General features: G+C 44.1%; 1 long non-coding RNA gene across 2 annotated transcripts in view; it reads right to left on the bottom strand.

Moving 5' to 3' along the window:
• LOC132343847 (uncharacterized) overlaps positions 1-4,171 on the bottom strand; it is a 30,861-nt gene extending 26,690 nt beyond the window's left edge. Inside the window, exons 1-2 of one of the 2 annotated variants that reach the window (XR_009492846.1) lie at positions 3,961-4,171; positions 88-205 (exon numbers count right to left, since the gene is read on the bottom strand). This is a non-coding gene — a long non-coding RNA (uncharacterized lncRNA). Of the gene's footprint in view, positions 1-87; positions 206-2,607; positions 2,763-3,960 lie in introns of those variants that run through there. The other variant, XR_009492847.1, reaches the window with a different exon arrangement.
• Positions 4,172-13,860: the final 9,689 nt, after the last annotated feature.

Raw genomic sequence — 13,860 nt, 5'->3', positions numbered from 1 at the left:
CACTATGGTAGGTTAAAAAATAGCACACAAATTGCATATATCCTGTGATAACCTCTAAATAATATATGGTGAAGTCTTTTTACTTACCTAAATATGGTGATGAAATATTTGTGTTGGCGGGCTCAGGGCTCCTCTTATGGGTTTATTTGCATAGGAATGTTTTTCCAGGGGCAAACGAGCTAACAAGGAGGTGATAGGAGTTGTCCTAGAAAGAGAAGAAAGCAAGGACAATTAAAGGCATGTACAACGAAGTAGCATCTGACCCCTCATGCTAATATATTGGAAGGGCCCCATTGAGTTGAAGTTGAGGAGATTCTCAAGATCTCAAACACCTCTTCTCCAGGGAAGCCTTCCTCTTCCCCTATATGAGGTCTGGTGCCTCTGATATAAGCTCTCAAAGCACTTTTTTCATTTCTATTTCAAAGCACATAATAAATGTTGTCATCGTATATTTAGATGACATGCCATTCTCATGCACCAGTCCTGTCTTGTTGAATATAGTAGTCACTTTTTAAAAATTGTTTATTAGCATACAGTTGATTTACAATGTTGTGTTTGTTTCAGATGTACAGTAAGTGAATCAGTTATACATATATCCACTCTTTTTTAGATTTTTTTCCCCATATAGGTCATTACAGAGTATTGAATCAGATCAGATCAGATCAGTCGCTCAGTCACGTCCGACTCTTTGCGACCCCATGAATCGCAGCACGCCAGGCCTCCCTGTCCATCACCAACTCCCGGAGTTCACTCAGACTCACGTCCATCGAGTCAGTGATGCCATCCAGCCATCTCATCCTCTGTCGTCCCCTTCTCCTCCTGCCCCCAATCCCTCCCAGCATCAGAGTCTTTTCTAATGAGTCTTTTCACATCAGGTAGCCAAAGTACTGGAGTTTCAGCTTTAGCATCATTCCTTCCAAAGAAATCCCAGGGCTGATCTCCTTCAGAATGGACTGGTTGGATCTCCTTGCAGTCCAAGGGATTCTCAAGAGTCTTCTCCAACACCACAGTTCAAAAGCATCAGTTCTTTGGCGCTCAGCCTTCTTCACAGTCCAACTCTCACATCCAGAGTTCTCTAAACTATACAGTAAGTCCTTATAGTTTTCAGTCATTTTAAATAGCAAATTCCATGGACAAAGGAACCTGGCAGGCCGCAGTCCATGGTTTGCAAAGAGTTGGACACAACTGAGCAACTGAGCATACACACATACCTTGAAATTTAAGTATAAATTAATTCAGAAATTTTCTGGTGGTCGAATGATTAGGACTTCACCTCCAGTGCAGGGGGTACAGGTTTAACCCCTGGAAATAGGACCCCACCTGCCTCAGGGCCAAAAAAACAGAATACAAATAACAGAAACAATATTGCAAGAAATTCAATATAGATTTTTAAAATGGTCCACATCTGCAGAAATCAACACAATATTGTAAAGTGATTGTCTTCCAATTAAGAATAAATTTTTTAAAAAAATCAACAAGGATCTACTATATAGCACAGAGAACTCTACTCAGTACTCTGTAATAACTTATATAGGAAAAGAATCTGATAAAGAATGGATATATGTGTATGCATAACTGAACCATTTTGCTGTATACCTGAAACTACCACAGCATTATAAATCAACTATATCCTAATATAAAATAAAAATCAAATAAATTTTAAATGATCTGAGAAGAATAAATAATAAAAATGGTTCACATCAAAAAAAAAAAACCTTTTCAAATAATTAATTCAGATAAGATACTGGAGTGGATAGCCATTTCCTTCTCTGCAGGATCTTCCCAATCCAAGGATCAAGCCCTTGTCTCCAGCTTTCTAGGAAGATTCCTTACCACTTGAGCCATCAGGGAAGCCAGATAAGACCAAACTAAAGTCTATTTCTTGGACAAACAAGCCACATTTCAAGTGCCCAAGAGCTGAATGTGACTAGTGGCCATCACCAGGGACAGTGGACAGTGTAGATATAAAACACATCCATCATCACAATCTTCCAGAACATGCTGTCTTGCTTACGCTCCCTGCTTCCTAACATCTGGCCCATTACAAACACTCAATAATATTCGCTGAATGAATATACAGCAAGGAAACATTCTCATTAAAAAAGAGGGTCCCAGTATAGCACCTCCTTCTTAGATTTGTCCCTTTTCCTAACAATCCAGCACCATCAAGATCTAGTTATGAATACATGAGGTAAGGAATAAACAGAATAAATGATGATAAAAGAGCTCTGAGCTCTAACTAGGAATCCAAATGTGCAGCATCAGCCCTGACAGCAAGGGTGTCATGATGACATGTGTCTTATCCATCTTCTCAGGAGGAATTCTGAACTGGAAGTAGCTTATCCCTGTCACTGGGACCAGGGTGCTTGGGATGACGCAGCTGAGTGGCTGATGGTGGCCAGCCCATTCTCTCTTCTCTTCATCACTGTTTTTTTTTTTTTTTCTTCCCTGATAGCTAAAGGATTAAGCTTAAAATTTGGGTCTTGGTCATGAACATTCTGAACTCTGGAGCTTTAGAAGACCCAGGCTATTCAACCTTTGTATGCCCTTCACAAAAGATGCCAGCAAGTCACGAACCTCAGTATGGAGCACGAAACACTTCCTTACCTACAGGAGGTACTCAGATCAATGTTGAATTAACAGGTAACTCTTAGTCTTGGAGAGAAGGTATCTGGTGAGTAACATCATTCATTCGGCAAACGTTTATTGGGCATCTACTGGGAGACAGGCAATGCTTAGGCACTTGGAGACATACCAGTGAACAAAAGAGAAATAGAAACATACACCTTCATGAAGCTTACGTGCCAGGCTTTTCAGCCCTGGCCGAATATTAGAATCAGCCGGGGATTTTTGAAACTCCCCATTACTTGGGGCACACACACACATATGCACACAGATTCTTATTAAAACAGTCCATAAGGACTAGAAAAAGGATTTTTCTTAAACTTCACAGCTGGCTTCAATGAACAGTCACCTGGAGAAACGTCAGAACCAGTGGTTCTAAAAGTGGTGATCCCCAGACCAGCAGCACCTGGGAATGTGTTAGAAATGCAAATTTGGGACTTCCCTGGTGGTCCAGTGGTTAAGAATCCACCCTGCAGTGCAGGGGAGGTGGGTTTGATCCCTGGTCAGAGAACTAAGATTCCCACATGCTACAGAGCGACTAAGCCTGCACGCTGCAACACTGAGCCCGCACGCCACAACTAGACAGTCTGTGCGCCACAAGGAAAGATCCCACATGACGATGAAGATCCTGCATCCTGCAGGTAAGACCCAACATAGCCAAATAAATAAATGTGTACGTGTGCTCAGCTGCTCAGTCATGTCTGACTCTCTGCAGCCCTGTGGACTGTAGCCTGCTAGGCTCCTCTGTCCATTGAATTTTCCAGGCAAGAATACTGGAGTGAGGTTGTCATTCCCTACTCCAGAGGATCTTTTCAACCCATGGATCGAATGTGTGTCTCCCGCTTGGCAGGCAGATTCTTTACCACTAGCACCACTGGGAAGCCCCAAATAAATATTTTCAAAAAGATAAAAGAAATGCAAGCTCTCAGACCTCTCCCTAGATGTACAGAAACAGAAACTCTGGGATGGGGACCCAGGAAGCTGTGTTTTAACATGCTTTTCAGCCAACTCTGATGCATTCAAAAGTTTGAGAACCACTAGTCGAAAAAAAATTACCTGGAGAAATGAGTTTTTAAAGAAAGAAGAATCCTGCTGTCCGTCTTTTCCCAAAGCCTTCCTGCCAAGTCATTAAACCTGGATAGGAATCGTAAGAACAGCTTCCCCACGTGGGTACCTGAATGCCACACTGCTGGGTTTCAGAGGCTCTCACCAGCTGCTCAAGGCACTGCCTCGCTAGCTGGGACTCCCGCCCCCACCCAGTTCCCCAATTAGCAAGGCCTCCCCACTGCCAATGAGCCTGGCACAGACACCCTCTGCTGACTTCCCCATAATCACCTGCAGGTGTAATGGGCCCCCACAGTCATATGATGTTCCAGGCTCCCAGAGAGCTGCACAGACAGGGCACAGGCCCATACAGAGACGCACGGCCCACCGTGGCACACACACATACAGCTTCATGTTACATGATACACAGAAGCACTTTCCTACTCTGTCACATACGATGTCACAAACACATGCATAGCACTCATTGTCAAGCACACATTCACATCCTCTTACTCTGTTCTAGACACACACACACACACACACACACACACCACACTCTACCAGAAACTCTCAAATTTGTCTGCATATTGGCCTCACCTGTGAAAGTGTGAAAGTGTTAGTCACTCAGTTGTGTTCAACTCTTTGTGACTCCATGGACCAGGGATCGAACCTAAGTCTCCTGCCTTGCAAGCAGATTCTTTACCATCTGATCTACCAGGAAAGCCCACCTAGGATTTTAAATTCTGATGCCCAGGCCACACCCTGCATAAATTAAACAAGGATCTCTGGAGTTGGGATGCGGGTATCTATGTTTTCAAAAGCTACCCAAGTGGTTCCAAAGTGTAACCAAGGTTGAGAATACTGCTCTCCACCCTGGTCCTTGACTAACAGGAAGAAGAAGAAGTAGAGGGTCTCAGCTTCTTTCAGAAAGGAAGAGACAAGATCAACGGGGGAAACTGGAATTCAAAGATTTCCCAAAGTCTTCTGTAGCATCATTTGATTCACAAGTATCTGGATCACTAATTTGGTGTTTCTTGAGCATGTCCTGCTAAGTCGTATTCCATCTGCTGATGCCCATGCATCGAGGACCATCAGGAACACACTTTCATCAGACAAAACTGTGTTTATTGACCCACTGCACTGAGGCAGGGCAGGGTGGGGGGGTGGCGGTGGTACACCAAGGAGAACATGGGGCATCTCAGCAAGAGACTAATAGCAAGAACTCACTTTTGAATTGGGGCTGGTGGTGTGGGATTTGTGGGAGGTTTCAAGGGAGCAGGGCTTTGCTCTGGGTTGGATGTGTTGGGAACTTAGCATGAGATAATTCCATGACTGGGTGTCTTAATGAATCTTATCTAGAAATTTAGAGGAACAAAGTAAGACTAAAGCTATAATTTTGGAGTAGAGAATGAAGGTTAATAGAGTTCTGCCAAGAGAACGTAATGGTCATAGCAAGCACTCTCTTCCAACAACACAAGAGAAGACTCTACACATGGACATCATCAGATGGTTGACACCAAAATCAGATTGATCACGTTCTTTGCAGCCAAAGATGGAGAAGCTCTATACAGTCAGCAAAAACAAGACTGGGAGCTGACTGTGGCTCAGATCATGAACTCCTTATTGCCAAATTCAGACTGAAATTGAAGAAAGTGGAGAAAACCACTAGACCATTCAGGTATGACCTAAATCAAATCCCTTATGACTATACAGTGGAAGTGAGAAATAGATTTAAGGGACTAGATCAGACAGACAGGGTGCCTGATGAACTATGGACAGAGTATAGGAGACAGGAATCAAGATGATCCCCAAGAAAAAGAAATGCAAAAAAGCAAAATGGCTATCTGAGGATGCCTTACAAATAGCTGTGAAAAGAAGGGAAGCGAAAAGCAAAGGAGAAAAGGAAAGGTATACCCATTTGAATGCAGAGTTCCAAAGAATAGCAAGGAGAGATAAGAAAGCCTTCCTCAGTGATCAATGCAAAGAAATAGAGCTTGAATGCAAAATAGGAATGGGAAAGACTAGAGATCTCTTCAAGAAAATTAGAGCTACCAAGGGAACATTTCATGCAAAGATGGGAACAATAAAGGACAGAAATGGTAGGGACCTAACAGAAGCAGAAGATATTAAGAAGAGGTGGCAAGAATACACAGAAGAACTGTACAAAAAAGATCTTCATGACCCAGATAATCATGATGGCATGATCACTCACCTAGAGCCAGACATCCTGGAATGTGAAGTCAAATGGACCTTAGAAACCATCACTATGAACAAAGTTAGTGGAGGTGATGGAATTCCAGTTGAGCCATTTCAAATCCTGAAAGATGACTCTGTGAAAGTGCTGCACTCAATATGCCAGCAAATTTGGAAAACTCAGCAGTGGCCACAGGACTGGAAAAGGTCAGTTTTCATTCCAATCCCAAAGAAAGGCAATGCCAAAGAATGCTCAAACTACCGCACAATTGCACTCATCTCACAAACTAGTAAAGTAATGCTCAAAATTCTCCAACCCAGGCTTCAGCAATACGTGAACCATGAACTTCCAGATGTTCAAGCCGGTTTTAGAAAAGGCAGAGGAACCAGAGATCAAATTGCCAATATCCTCTGGGTCATCAAAAAAGCAAGAGTTCCAGAAAAACATCTATTTCTGCTTTATTGACTATGCCAAAGCCTTTGAGTATGTGGATCACAATAAACTGTGGAAAATTCTTCAAGAGATGGGAATACCAGACCACCTGACCTGCCTCTTGAGAAACCTGTATGCAGGTCAGGAAGCAACAGTTAGAACTGGACATGGAACAACAGACTAGTTCCAAATAGGAAAAGGAGTACATCACCCTGCTTATTTATTTATTATATTGTCACCCTGCTTATTTAACTTCTATGCAGAGTACATCATGAGAAACGCTGGGCTGGAAGAAGCACAAGCTGGAATCAAGATTGCCGGGAGAAATATCAATAACCTCAGATATGCAGATGACACCACCCTTATGGCAGAAAGTGAAGAACTAAAGAGCCTCTTGATGAAAATGAAAGAAGCAAGTGAAAAAGTTGGCTTAAAGCTCAAAATTCAGAAAACTAAGATCATGGCATCTGGTCCCATCACTTCATGGCAAATAGATGGGGAAACAGTGGAAACAGTGGCTGACTTTATTTTTCTGGGGTCCAAAATCACTGCAGATGGTGACTGCAGCCATGAAATTAAAAGATGCATACTCCTTGGAAGGAAAGTTATGACCAACCTAGATAGCATATTAAAAAGCAGAGACATTACTTTGCCAACAAAGGTCTGTCTAGTCAAGGCTATGGTTTTTCCAAAGGTCATGTATGGATGTGAGAGTTGGACTGTGAAGAAAGCTGAGTGCCAAAGAATTGATGCTTTTGAACTGTGGTGTTGGAGAAGACTCTTGAGAGTCCCTTGGACTTCAAGGAGATCCAACCAGTCCATCCTAAAGGAGATCAATCCTGGGTGTTCATTGGAAGGACTGACGTTGAAGCTGAAACTCCAATACTTTGGCCACCTGATGAGAAGAGCTGACTCATTGGAAAAGACCCTGATGCTGGGAAAGATTGAAGGCAGGAAGAGAAGGAGATGACAGAGGATGAGATTGGTTGGATGGCATCATCAACTCGATGGACATGGGTTTGGGTGGACTCCGGGAGTTGGTGACAGACAGGGAGGCCTGGCATGCTGAGGTTCATGGGGTGGAAAAGAGTCGGACACGACTGAGTGACTGAACTGAACTGAACTGAACTGAAAGCTATAACTGATAAAGAAACAGAAGTCATGCCCATAAGGCAGGAAATAAAGATGCTTAGCCATTTGTTGGCCTTGACAGGGGTCTTGCTTTGTGCTCAGACACAATTATGGAATAGCCTCATGTTTATCTTTCTCCATTTCCGCCAAAGAGTGGCCTTGTCCAATGTCATTCTTTTGTGAAATTGTTCAAAAGGAGAGCACCAAGGACTAGCTCTGGCTGCCAGGCCAGCCCCTGACCATCACGGGCTATGCTTCTTCCTCTTCTGTTTCCTCTATTCTCCAAGTTGACTCTATATTGTCTCTTTGCATTTTTACAAATGTGCCCATTTGTTCCTCTAGGAAATGAACTTCATCTCCTTAATCTCCTCCATAACACATAGCAAAGCACTGGGCACAAAGACAAGGGAGCCCCCACATTCTGAAAAGTATGTTAGGTTTAGATTTGGAATCAGAAAACCCAACTCTGAGTTCCTACTTTCCACTTGCTAAATAGATAACTTGGGCAAACGACTCAATCTCTCTGAGCTCAGATAGGGATGACAGGCCTTGTCTACACCACTGAGATTCTGGTCCGAATAAAAGGAGACAACTCTCCAGCCACAAGTGTTGCAGGAAGGGGGACCCCTTCCAGGGCCCAAAACTGGGCTCTTGTCTAAAACTTAGAAATGAATTGTCCGAGGAGACACATGTGCTGACAAAGCAAGAGATTTTATTGGGAAAGGGCACCCGGGTGGAGAACAGCAGGGTAAGGGAACCCAGGAGAACTGCTCTGCCACGTGGCTCACAGTCTCGGATTTTATGGTGATGTGATTAATTACCAGGTGGTCTTTGGCCAATCATCCTAATTCAGAGTCTTTCCTGGTGGCGTACGCTTCACTCACCCAAGATGGATGCTAGTGAGAGGGATTCTGGGAAGTGGACGGACACGCGGTGTCTCTTTAGACCTTTCCCGAACTCTTCCAGTTGGTGGTGGCTTATTAGTTCCGTATTCCTTACCAGGATCTCCTGTCATAAAACAACTCATGCAAATAGTTACTATGGTGCCTGGCCAGCGTGGGCAGTTTCAATTAGTGTGCTTCCCCTAACACAAGGAGTGGGCAAAGCAGCAGATTCTCAAGGAATGCACATTGGGGAAGGCAACTGGAGTGGAGAGTGGCTGATATGACCAACACCTTGGTTGGGGGTGGGGTTGTTGTTGTTGTTTGTTGTTTAGTCACTGAGTAGTGTTCAACTCTTTTGCAAACCCATGGACTGTAGCCCCCCAGGCTCCTCTGTCCATGGGATTTCCCAGGCAAGCATAGTGGAGTCAGTTGTCCTTTCCTCTTCCAGGGGATCTTCCTGAGCCAGGGATCAAATCCACATCTCCTGCACTGGCAGGTGGATTCTTTACCACTGAGCCACCAGGGAAGCTCCTTGCTTGGAGTAGCAAAGGACAAATGGCTTAGGGGACCTCTGAAAACTCAGTGTGGGTATGAGAAGTGGAATCAACAGGTGGAATTCCAGTCTCCCAGGGTTTAGAATGCCACTGCACATTTTCTGAGTGCTTACTATGTGATACAGAAATGGAAAAAACATAGTTTCTTCCCAAAGATGCTCTTAGTCTAGTGGAAGAAAGAGAGACACATATAAAATCATTGCAATTCAGCATGGAAAACGGAGCACTTAAGAGGTACAGCATAGCATAGAGCAGGGAGGGGTTAATTCTCTATCAGGGCCTGGGGAAGAGTGGTGAGGAGATGTTAGGGGAAACTGCACCAAAATGAGCAGTGCTTCAACAAGGTTTTCTAAGAATGAGTAGGAGTCTGCCAGGCAGATGGAGGAGGAAGTATCAGATCAGAAATCCATTCATAACTAAATCATTTCAAGGGGGTTCAAGACAGCTGTGTCAACGATTTGAAACCCATTCATAACTAAGTCATTGCAAGGGGGTACAAGACTGCTATGTCAACTATTTTATCCCCAGGTTATAACAAGTTGTCCAGGACATAGTGCTTACTTAAAAGGAGAGGGAGCAATTAATGAACACAATAGCTATTGTTCTCAGAGGTTTTAGCCCTCTGGTAGAATTCCAACCATTATAAAATTATGCATCTATCTAGTGTAGCTTTCTTTACAGACATAGTTACATTATACTTAAGTCTCCTGGCCCCATATTTACAACTCTTTGAAATTTCCTACATGGTTGACTGATTTCAATATCCAAAACCAGATTTTTTTAAACAAAGGTTATACAAATATTGAGTGGTTTTTTTTTTTTAATTCAATTTTTAGTTAGTGCTGTCTGTCTTGAAATAACTAATTCAGAAAGGGTATGACCCCAAAGCACAAGACTCCATCTACAGCCTCTTCTGAGTATTCTGACTTCCAGAAAATCAAGTTTAGTTAGTTAGCTGTAAGTTAACAGGCCACAAGGGAGCCCTGGGCTCTTCCCATGGCCCTGGCTTTTTTAGAGACTCAGAAACTAATTCTAGAAGTAGCTGCCAAGAGAGCTTCAGGCTTCACAGGCCATGTGTACAAACTTCCCCTGGGTGGCCAAAACTGAAAGTGATCTATCTGGCTGATTTTCTTGAGTTAGAATTAACATACCACATTATATTAGTTTCAGATACACAACATAGCAATTCACTATTTCTATACATTATGAAATGACTGCCACAATAAATCCAGTTGCCACCTGTCACCATACCAAGTTGTCACAACATTATTGACTATACCCCTTATGTGTATATTATACCCCCATGACTGACTTGGTTTATAGCTGGATGTTTCTACCTCCAAATTCCCTTGGCCTGTTTTATCCATCCTCCCACCTTCCTCCTATCTGGCGACCACCAGTTTGGCCACGTTTACTGGCCAGAGAGGCCCTTCTTGCAGGATGCTTTAAGGATATGTTACATACAGTTGAGGGGAGCAGGTACCCTTCTACGAGGGTGGCTAGACACTCCAGCCCTGCTGTGCTCAATCTGCCACCAGCCAATGGCGAACTAGCCCCTCCCACCACCCCCACCTGTCAGCCACGTCCAGGGCCAGCCAGTGTTGAGACAAATTGGTCCCCACTAGGGTGAGCATAAGGTGGTGCTCACTAACAGAATAACTGATCTGGGCAACTGAGGAAAAGATGGATGGAGACATAGACGCCACACACAGACACAAGGTCCAAATGAAACTGTTTCATGAAATGCACATGTGAGAAAAAAGCCACATTCTAAAATAACATATTCTTTTACATACACATTGAAATTGCCATCCAAACTAAATGAACTAAATGTAAATAGCCATTTGACTTTCTATCTGTACTTCTAGTTTGTATTTTTAAGTTGACCAAAACAAAAGCATGGTCAACTCAGGGATATAGACTAATTAAACACCGAGTGTTGTGAGAGAGGACCCTTGGGGAGACCTGGCTAGGATTAGGAAGCAGAACTAGGGAGGCCAGGTCTATAAGTCACTGTCCCGGACACCACCTGCAACGGGGCCTTAGCACGCTTGGAGGGATTCACATTCCTGGTCTGAACTTCTCCCGGTAACCACTCCTTACCTCTTTTCATCTTGCCTTTGACCTTCCCAGGTACTGACCTCCACTCCTGTTGTCATCCCCTCTCCTCTCTCTAGAACTTGGGTTCAAAATTACTTTCCTGACTCTATCCTTATTTACTTTCTTCTTACATCAGCATCGTGAAGGTATAATTTAGGTACAATAAATTGTATCCATGCTGAGCATTGACAAACGTATAGACCCATATAACCACCATCCCATCAAATATAACATCCTAAAGAGTGTTCTCATGCCCTTTGTGGCCAGCCCCGTCACTATTGACTAGTCTTCCTGCTCTGGGGTTTACCATGAATGGAATCACACAGTATGTGTCCCACTGTGCCTGGCTTCCCTCATTCAGACTGAGCTGGGAGTCACCATGTTGCATTTCTGTGGCTGAGGAGTATCCCGTTGGGCGAACTCACCACTATTCATGTATCCATTCACTTGAGGAAGGACACTGAGTTTTCCCAGTTTTTGAGTATTACACAAAAAGTGTCTGAACATTCAGGGTCCAAAGTCAGAACATGATTACTTCGCGTATCTTGTCCTGTTGTCTAACTGCTTCCAGTGCTCTGTGAAGGCCAGGAGTGGAATGGGATCCTCTTAGTTCTCATCAGATTTGCCTTCTTGCCCAAGATCTGATGTCCTTCTCCTTTTTGAGAATGTGCTGTTTGACTCAACTCTCAGACAGTATCCCCACCCACCATATCCCTGACCTGAAAAATGGAAAGCAGATACTTAAAAATCCAACTCTGGTACCAGGTTAATTTCACCAGTGACAAGTCACATTGATGGCATGACCCCCCAACATGACAGAATGAGAAGGACATTCCAGTCTGCCGTGTCCTTCTCCAAACCCTCCACATCAGTCTAACTCAGAGAAGCCCTAATCAAGGACAGACCAGTACTCTTCAAAATTCTCAAGGTCATGATACTCTGACTACCTGACGCAAAGAGCCGACTCACTGGAAAAGAGCCTGATGCTGGGCAAGATTGAAGGCAGGAGGAGAAGGGGAGTCTGTGGTTTTGGCTAATAGTAATGACTCATTGGAAAAGACTCTGATGCTGGGAGGGATTGGGGGCAGGAGGAGAAGGGGACGACAGAGGATGAGATGGCTGGATGGCATCACTGACTCGATGGACATGAGTCTGAGTGAACTCCAGGAGTTGGTGATGGACAGGGAGGCCTGGCATGCTGCAATTCATGGGGTCACAAAGAGTTGGACATGTCTGAGCAACTGAACTGAACTGAATGCACTCATATTGGTTTCTTAGTTTTGACAAAGGTACCAGATGATGTCAGCTATCAACAACAGAAGGGCCTGGGGAGGGGTATCTAGGAATGATCTGTGCCATCTTTGTGAATATCCAGAAAATATAAAATATTTCCAAAAGTTGAAAAAACAGACTTTTAAAATGTCAGGCTTTAACATTCTGAGCACACGGGCCAATAAAGCAATGAATCTGAGCTGCAGCCACCCCCCTAACCTGCCCTGCCACCCTCACCACCCTGCATCCCCCAGGAAAGGCCAGATCACTGCTTGTCTACCTGTACTCTTTACTTTCCCTTTGGGTAGACCTGCCTGGGATTTCTGATGATCAAATTGCTGTCCCGTTGCTATAGCCACAAATCCTTGTCGAGGTTTTCCTGCACAGACTGACCAATGTGTGTTGGGGGGTGTGTGTTTGGTCGTGTCTAGACAGTGACCCCATGGACCATAGCCCACCAGGGTCCTCTGACCATGGGATTTTCCAGGCAAGAATACTGGAGCAGGTTGCCATTTCCTTCTCTAGGGGAGCTTCCTGACTCAAGGATCGGACCCTCATCTCCTGCATTAGCAGGCAGTTTCTTTACCAGTTGAGCCCATAAACCATCCCAAACAAAGGAAAGAGCAGCACATCTGAGCACAGACGGGATGTGTTCTAATGCACGGCAAACCCCAACCAGCTCCACCAAGAGGCAGGTGATGCTGGAGGGGGACACATACCACCCAGAGGGCAGCAAGACACTGTCGGATGTCCTGCCTTTTCCACCACCTTCCCTTTTCCGCTGGGAAGCAAATCATCCCTGAGTGGATGAGGCAGCCTTTTACAAACCTGCATTCGCTCTAGTTCTATTTCCCAAGGTTAACGATCTAAATAAATTGCCCAGCCTTCCCCTTCTAAGCTGCTTGAGAAATGATGCTTTCTGGTCAACACGTATCAGATTGGTACTTTCTCCCTTTGAAACTTACCATCGGCACAAGTTCTCATTCTGCCTAATGAACCAATATTAGTTTAACTACATGTTGTTAATTAAAAGCAAGGTCTAATGCAAGCTTTCTTTTTCCTACAAGAAAAAAAGAAAAGGAATATTTTACCTGAAAAGTTCCCAAAACAGAATAATAGTCCTAGAATTTATAGGCCTCCCTTAATGGATATGTTGAAATATCTTTTAAGGGTGCCCTACCCTTAGGGATCTCATTCGCCTTCCAAGTGAGATCTGACCACAGATAACTCTCTATAACCCAGGCCATTCAGCTTTCATGCATGGGAAGAAACATTTCCTCCTGGGTTCTCAATCTTTTTTTCATTCCAAACCATTTAGTTGGTGGGTCAACATGAATTGTGTGCCCAAGAAAACAAAAGCCACATCTCCTGGTGGATCGAGCCAAAGATTTAGGGAAGCGTCTTCACTTGGGTTCCTCTGGAAGGAAGGATTCGAGTGAAAATGATTTACTAGGAGGTGATCCAAGGACACATGAGTTGGGGGAAGGAGAAGTGAGACAGAGAAGGGAAGGAAACCAATACAAAGGATGTTAGGAGATGAGTTACCACCATGGGCACCTGGGGCTTAGCCCCCCTGGCCTGCCTGGGACCAGGGCAGAAGATGCACTTCAGAGTCACCCCACGG

Source organism: Bos taurus, chromosome 25 (genome assembly GCF_002263795.3).
Source record: "Bos taurus isolate L1 Dominette 01449 registration number 42190680 breed Hereford chromosome 25, ARS-UCD2.0, whole genome shotgun sequence".
NCBI classification, from domain to species: domain Eukaryota; kingdom Metazoa; phylum Chordata; class Mammalia; order Artiodactyla; family Bovidae; genus Bos; species Bos taurus.
This window is presented reverse-complemented; position numbering and strand designations above follow the sequence as displayed.